General features: G+C 43.9%; 1 long non-coding RNA gene across 1 annotated transcript in view; it reads right to left on the bottom strand.

Moving 5' to 3' along the window:
- Positions 1-1,933: 1,933 nt before the first annotated feature.
- Positions 1,934-6,895, bottom strand: part of LOC108798319 — an 8,189-nt gene continuing 3,227 nt past the window's right edge. The window contains exons 2-3 of the long non-coding RNA XR_001941943.1: positions 5,691-5,694; positions 1,934-2,027 (exon numbers count right to left, since the gene is read on the bottom strand). This is a non-coding gene — a long non-coding RNA (uncharacterized LOC108798319). The remainder of the gene's footprint in view (positions 2,028-5,690; positions 5,695-6,895) is intronic.

Here is a 6,895-nt window from a genome sequence, read left to right as displayed (position 1 = left end):
TGTTGTAAAGGCATTTGTTTAGATAGGCCCTCACACTACATAGCTGGTAAAGTGCATTACCGGCTTCAGATCATTCACCCCTTTTTTATTCATTCTTCTCTTTTCCGCTGGGTCACTGCTTTCTCTACTACTTTTTGGGCCAATTAACTTTGCCAGGACAAATTAAAGGAGAACTATGGGGTTAGGGCTTTTCCCCATAGTTCTCCTAAGGGTAACGGGAGGACACAAACTAGCGCCCTCCCGTCACCCAAAGCTCAGTACCGTATACCGCGAGCTAGAGCTCGCAGTATACTGAGACGCCGGAACGAATCCCGACAATTCTGTCTGGATCCACCCAGCTGCGTGAGTGACAGCTGGCTCTGCCTATCTAGAGGCAGAGCCAGCTGTACCCTCCACCGTCCGTTCCGCCAGTCAGCACTGGAGGATCTGACGGGAGGGGGGAATCCCTGCAGGGAGCCTTGAGTGACAGTCACGGCTCTCTGCAGGGATAAGATCGAGAAGTGAGCGAGCGCCGGTATGTGTTCGCTCACTTCCCGATCTACTGAGCCGACCTGTGACAGTTTTTGTCACAGGTCGGCTCAGATTTTGAGGCTGAGTGAAAATCACTTGCCTCATAATTCTCCTTTAAGAAAGCTGATTACATGTTGAAGGCAAAACCAACATTGATTGAGCATTTAATCCTGAAAAACTGACAAGGTGTAACTCTTATTGCTAGGGATGAGCTTAGGTTCTGACTGAACCCGGTCCAAACCTGAGCTCCTCCGAACCCGGAAGGTGCATGGGGCCACCTGCCCAATCAGCGGCAGGATGAGGCATTCCTTGCCCTGCAACTGCACATAAACAAAGGGGTGGAATGTGTGTGCTGATGCCATTTATCTTATTTTACTACATGGCCATTAGACTTGTGCGTCGTCAAAATGCGTTCCGTTTCGTAATATCCATTATTTCGTAATTCGTATCCGAAACTCAATTCGGATTCATACGAAATACGGATTTTCGTTAGTTTCGGCACATTTTCGTAACTTTACGAACATTCGTTATAATGAAGTTAAAAAGCAAAAATACCTTTGGTAATATTGGAGTCGATGTGGTAGCTGTTTTTGTATCCGAAATACGAATCCCGTTAACGGATTCCGTATTCGTATTTCGGACTTAATAAAATACTACCATCAACTCCAATATAAATGTACTTTGCTTTTTAACTTCAATATAACGAATGTTCGTAACGGAACGAAAATACGTCAACGGAATTTCGTATTTCCTGCCTGTGTATTGTAATGCAACCCTCAGCAGCAGCGGATCCGTATTTCGGATTTTAAAAAAAATCTTTGTTGTTCAACCTCATTTACAGGGGTAATATTAGTTCCTGTTTCAAAGAAATTCGGATCCGAAATTCGTTAACGGAATTTCGTATTTCGGATATAATTCGGAAACTGCAATTCGGATTTCGTATGCTTACGAATCTACGAATTTCAGGAAAATTCGTACGAATTTCCATTCGTAACGAAACGAATCGCACATGTCTAATGGCCATATGAGGTCAATGTCACTGACCAAATATAGCCAGGGGACCATATAAGGTCAGTGACGTCACTGCATACCACCCCTTTGCTTAGGTGATGTGGAATTCCCCAGCCACAGCTGGTTGGGTGGTAGCAGAAGGAGCTGCCTTTTGTGTTCAGGGGAGCTCATTCTCTGTACGGAGGAGCTCTGGTGTTGACCAGGTTCAGTCCGAACCTGAGCGCATCACTACTTGTTACATAATGGGGCCATTTATAAAAGTAGCCCAGTCTTAAAATGTGGTAGTGTGTGTCTTATTCCAGAAACATGCATTTGTTTATACCCCCCCTCAAAAGAAAAAAAAGTCTTAGAAATAGCTTTACAAATTCTTTCATGCACTTTTATAATATCTGTGTGGTGATGGAAACGGTGTATTGTAGTAGCTGTGTTCACGCTGTGCTTCTTAGTAAATCTGCCTCCTAATGCTAAATTCAAAGTATTATAAGTAAGGAATTAAAATACTGTGTCTTTGAGTTCATTTCAGATTATTTAATCACCCTTGCAATATATACAGTATTTGTTAATTGCACATACAGTATGTTTTAAAAGGAGCTTGTTATTCATGATTCAATTTTTTGAGGTAGGATTTCTCCAAAACTAATATTTGTAGCTTGGCGGAGTCTCCAGGGAAGAATTATAGCCCAGCTTCTTGAAACTCATGTGGACTGTTGCTGATTAAGCCTACGAGTGCCCCTGCATTTTTTTCTCTTTGTGATTTGCCTTGTTGAAGCCGATTAATCGATTATTGAAAAAGTTGACAACTTTTCCAATAATCGATTATAATCGATTATGTCGATTAGTTGTTGCAGCCCTAGACTCCTGCATGCACTTTCTGACTTTACCCATTCCCCAGCAAGGTAGCTCTTATGAAAGCGAAAGAGTGGACTTTGCTTAGAGTCAACCTGTGCTTTGCTCATGCAGGCAACGTAACAGGTTCACTGAAAGCTAAAATCTGGGATAGTAAAAAAAGAACAAACTTAGTTCTCCATCACCCAACAGCTGGCCCTCTTTTCTTCTCTCTGACACTCTAGAACGGGGATGGGTCCTCTCCATCCTCATGTACAGCGAATGGTATTGCATTCTATAAGGTAATGTCAGAATGCTTGCGATCGGTGAAACAGCAAAGGCAAGCAGCTTTGGAGGACTGTTGAACAGCGTGGTGGATGCCTATCGTAGCGATGAATGATTATAACAGCTAGTTCCTCTACCCTTAGACTTAAAAACATTTCACCCTAGCATTTTTTTTTTTGGGGGGGGGGTACGCACTCTTCACGCTCTTGCAGATCCATTCACCTGCTAACCGGTACTTCCAGGAATGGGCAAGCATGCCTCATGCAGCTATGAGTGCCTGGCTATCCAAAATCCAGGTCTGAGCACTGTCACATGGGGGCAAATGAACAGTCCCGTGCCCTGTGTAGGTTTTAACCAAACTAGCTGACACAGAGTTTTCTTTCACTTTGCCCCTGTGGACAATCAGGATGACACGGGAGTGTAATGGTGGTGAGTATAAGCAGCGGAGGAATAGAAAAGTGTTAAAGTGCCCATACACTGCGATTATTGCACGATAATTGCGAGAAATCCCACGATCGTACGATAATCGCAAAGTGTATGGAAGGCGTGCAACCGTTTCTACTGTATGATCGCACGTCTTCCATCGAACAAGCAGGCTGGAATACCCGCCGGGAAGTTAGTGGCCTGCTTGTTCGACAACTGCGGAACGACAACTGCACGCGCACACTGCCCTCATTGCAGTCATCGGAAGCCCGCCCCTCAGGGGGACGGTCTTGCGATGATCGCAAGTACGATCTGCCTGTCCAAGATAGGCAGATCGTACGTTTTTTTAATTGCTTTACAACTCTCGCAAGACAAAAGTCTTGCGAGGGTTGTATAGTGTATGAGAAATTATGGACACCGGCACTCCAAAGTAGAATAACGTCTCTTTATTGATGTTTAATGCAACAGTACACTTATTGCAACGTTTCGGGGCCACACAGGATCCCCTTCATCAGGCAGAACAAGTGAACAAGCGGTAAGGAGTGCAATGGGTACATGGATTGTATAGTGTATGGCCACCTTTACTTGGGCTTGTTTTGGACACTTTCACCTGCTTCATTATCTGCTAGTAGTACTGATCTTTTTGTAATCCACAAAACTAACTCACAGCTGTGATTCATTGCATGCATGCCTGTAGCCCTCATACAGTGATATCCCACTGGTTTTAGACTAAATCATACAGCGTAGTACCTGTTTCCTGTAACGAACACAGGATATTGATACTGTACTGTATGATGTAGTCCAGGGAGCATGCGCTGGCAAATAATCTGTTTGACTTGCTCTACAACTCAGTTCTCAAACTTTTGCTGACTCACTGTTTCTGGCTATACCCTATACAGCAAATCATTAATGATGGCCATACACTGCTCTATTTTGTAATTTATCCCACTGGCTGAACGAACAAAATAGAGCAGATTCTTCCATCAACACTACGAGTGTGTCAATTGAGGAATCCCCGCTGTTTGCATTGTATTGGTCATCCGAAGATTTTCCAGCCGGCTCCTTCCATCGGCTGATTGAGGGGTGCCGACAGCCGACACACTTTGAATTTTGGCTGGTTACTCAAGAACCAGCCAAAATTCCCAGAGTGTGCACCTTAACTCTTGGAGATTTGTTCCAGCTTTCAGTTCTTATTTCCCATTAGGTTTAAGTCCTGTATTAAGGGGAAGGGGTTAAGCCCCTGAAACACGTTGGCTGTTCTGTGTTGTTTGTGAACCAATACTATTATTAAAAAGGTTTTGGATTCTCAGGCAGTTTGCTTGGAGCTCTCATTAGACATACACATGAATCTTCAGTTCTGGATCCCTTGTCTGAGGGACACCCGGTTGTTGACAAGAGCGGCTATTCCAGAACCAATGTGCATCTGATCGATCTGGTATATTAAATCCAGTGTCTCATCTTAACTTGTTCTGGACACAAGATACAGGTTGTGTACTCTCTGACATTTGGTCTAGGGAACCCATAGTGACATAGGATCTGTTTTGACTTGCTCTTTAAAGGAGAACTATGGGGTCAGTGTTTTTCCCCATAGTTCTCCTTAGGGTAACGGGGGGACACAAACTAGCGTCCTCCCGTTACCCTAAGCTCAGTATACCGCGAGCTACAGCTCACTATATACTGAGACGCCGCAGCCGGAGCGGATCCCGACATGGACGTCGGGATCCGCCCAGCTGCGTGAGTGACATCTGGCTCTGCCTATCTAGAGGCAGAGCCAGCTGTACCCGCCCCCTCCCCCGTCCGTTCCGCCAGTCAGCGCTGGCAGATCGGAGCGGGGAGAGGGGAATCCAGCCCCTCCCCCTGTCACGGCAGAGAGCCGTGACAGGATCGAGAGGCGAGCGAACCCGGTATGTGTGATCTACTGAGCCGACCTGTGACAGTCTCATTGTCACAGGTCGGCTAGAACTATGAGGTGAGTGAAAAGCACTCACCTCATAGTTCTCCTTTAACTAGGTTCTAATAAGTGTTAGGAAGTGAAATTCATTAGAACTGAGGAAGCTACTTGAATATGAAGAGAATTGTCTTCAACAGCAAAGACAAGTCCAAATGAATAACTACTGCTAGCTATACCAGTCATGTAAAATATTAGCAGCAGCAGGGTGAATTGAGCCTTAGGTCAATGGAGACTCAGGTGCAGATATTCAAATGTTGGTGTCTTTAAGAGAGTACATCAACCTGTTGGGTATACCAAATAAACCCAAGCTGTTAGTGGCTATGTGCCCTTATTTAAAGCAGAGCTCTGACATGGTGATGAAGTTGAGGATTTCCATTCATCATGTAGGAACCACCACACATTGTGATGCATACACTAATCCCGGACTGATAGATTCACTTTAAGAAACCTGTGGGTGATGCAGTATCCCTCCTTCTGCAAGACCCCCCTTTCCATTTTTCCCAATTGCCCTGCACCATCTTTTTCCCACCAAGGGTGAAGCACATAAGTCTCCATAGCAGGTGGAGTGTTCCATCGTTTTTTTCAGTCACAGGAATGTATCCTCCATGTTCTTCCATTAACTTTTTGAATAAGCCCTCAAACAGCCAGGTTTGTAAATGTTGTGTACCTCTTTCCATTATGTCACATATCTGGGACCAAATCAGATTCCTAACATCTGTTCTACAGGCAACATAATAATTGTTCTTCCCTCCAGTTGCACTAACAGTGTTGTTTTATTAGTAAATGTGCATGTGTAGGATGCTAAAATTGTTCTCATTTTGTATTGCAAATTGCCTTCACACAATAAATGTCTTTTGCACACCAACAAACGTCTCCTTTATTTTCATCAAGTTGGAACAGATTTACCATATCTTGTGTCGTTATAATAGTGCTGATGCAAGGTCATGCTGATGAATGCATTATGTAACTATACTTTTGCAATGTAGTGCAATAAAGTGTTATTAAACCCTCCATGCAAAACATTGTATACATCAGCACTTACTCTACACTAACTGATGACTGCCTTCGGTTTGCAGCCTCTCACTTTGTCATTTCCCTTCAAAATGTTCCTACCTTTAGTCTCTGTTTTTAGGGTACCCATATGCATGTGTTCCTGGCCAGGACTACAGCCTGCTGGGGGTGGAGAGACCAGATAGCACTCAGCATAATGGAACCCATAGTTCCAAATCCCTCGGTTATGTGACCTTTCAGTTTCACCTACTGTGCATACTCCCTGACCAGAAGTTTGAGGAGGAGGCACTGTTGGGGGTCCCTAGGTGACATTAGGGATCTTTGAGACCCCTGATGTCTACATAAAGGGGGACTTGTCATGTAAATTGGCTATCACATAGGGGGCTTCTTAGCCCCTTTGTGATAGCAATAAAGTTGTGTAAAAAAAAAAGTAATACAAAAATTAAAGCATAAAACACAACATTTTTTTTAAGTCCCCTGCCCCGCGCATACACGTGCAGATATGCGTCAGGTGCGCCTACGTGTGAAAACGACGATTGTGCCGCACATGTTAGATATCACCGCGAACGCCGGAGTGTGAGCAATAATTTTAGGGCTATTAATCACTGATAACACTAAACTGATCAGCAATAAAAGCGTTTTAAGCGTCGCCTACGGCCAATTTTCAGTGTGGTAGTTTTTTGCAATTTATCAGGCGCGCGCAATTTTAAGGCTTGACATGTTTGGTGTCTATTTACCCGACGTGACCCCGTCTTTTATATTTTACCAAAAATATGGGTAAGAATAGATGTTTTATAACATAAGGTAGGGAAAACATTTTTTTTTTTTTACATTTACGGTACTTTTTTCATTATATAGTAAAAAATAACCCCCTCCCCC

This window comes from Nanorana parkeri, unplaced genomic scaffold, assembly GCF_000935625.1.
Source record: "Nanorana parkeri isolate BGI_ZX_2015 unplaced genomic scaffold, ASM93562v1 scaffold1449, whole genome shotgun sequence".
Taxonomy (NCBI): Eukaryota; Metazoa; Chordata; class Amphibia; order Anura; family Dicroglossidae; genus Nanorana; species Nanorana parkeri.
This window is presented reverse-complemented; position numbering and strand designations above follow the sequence as displayed.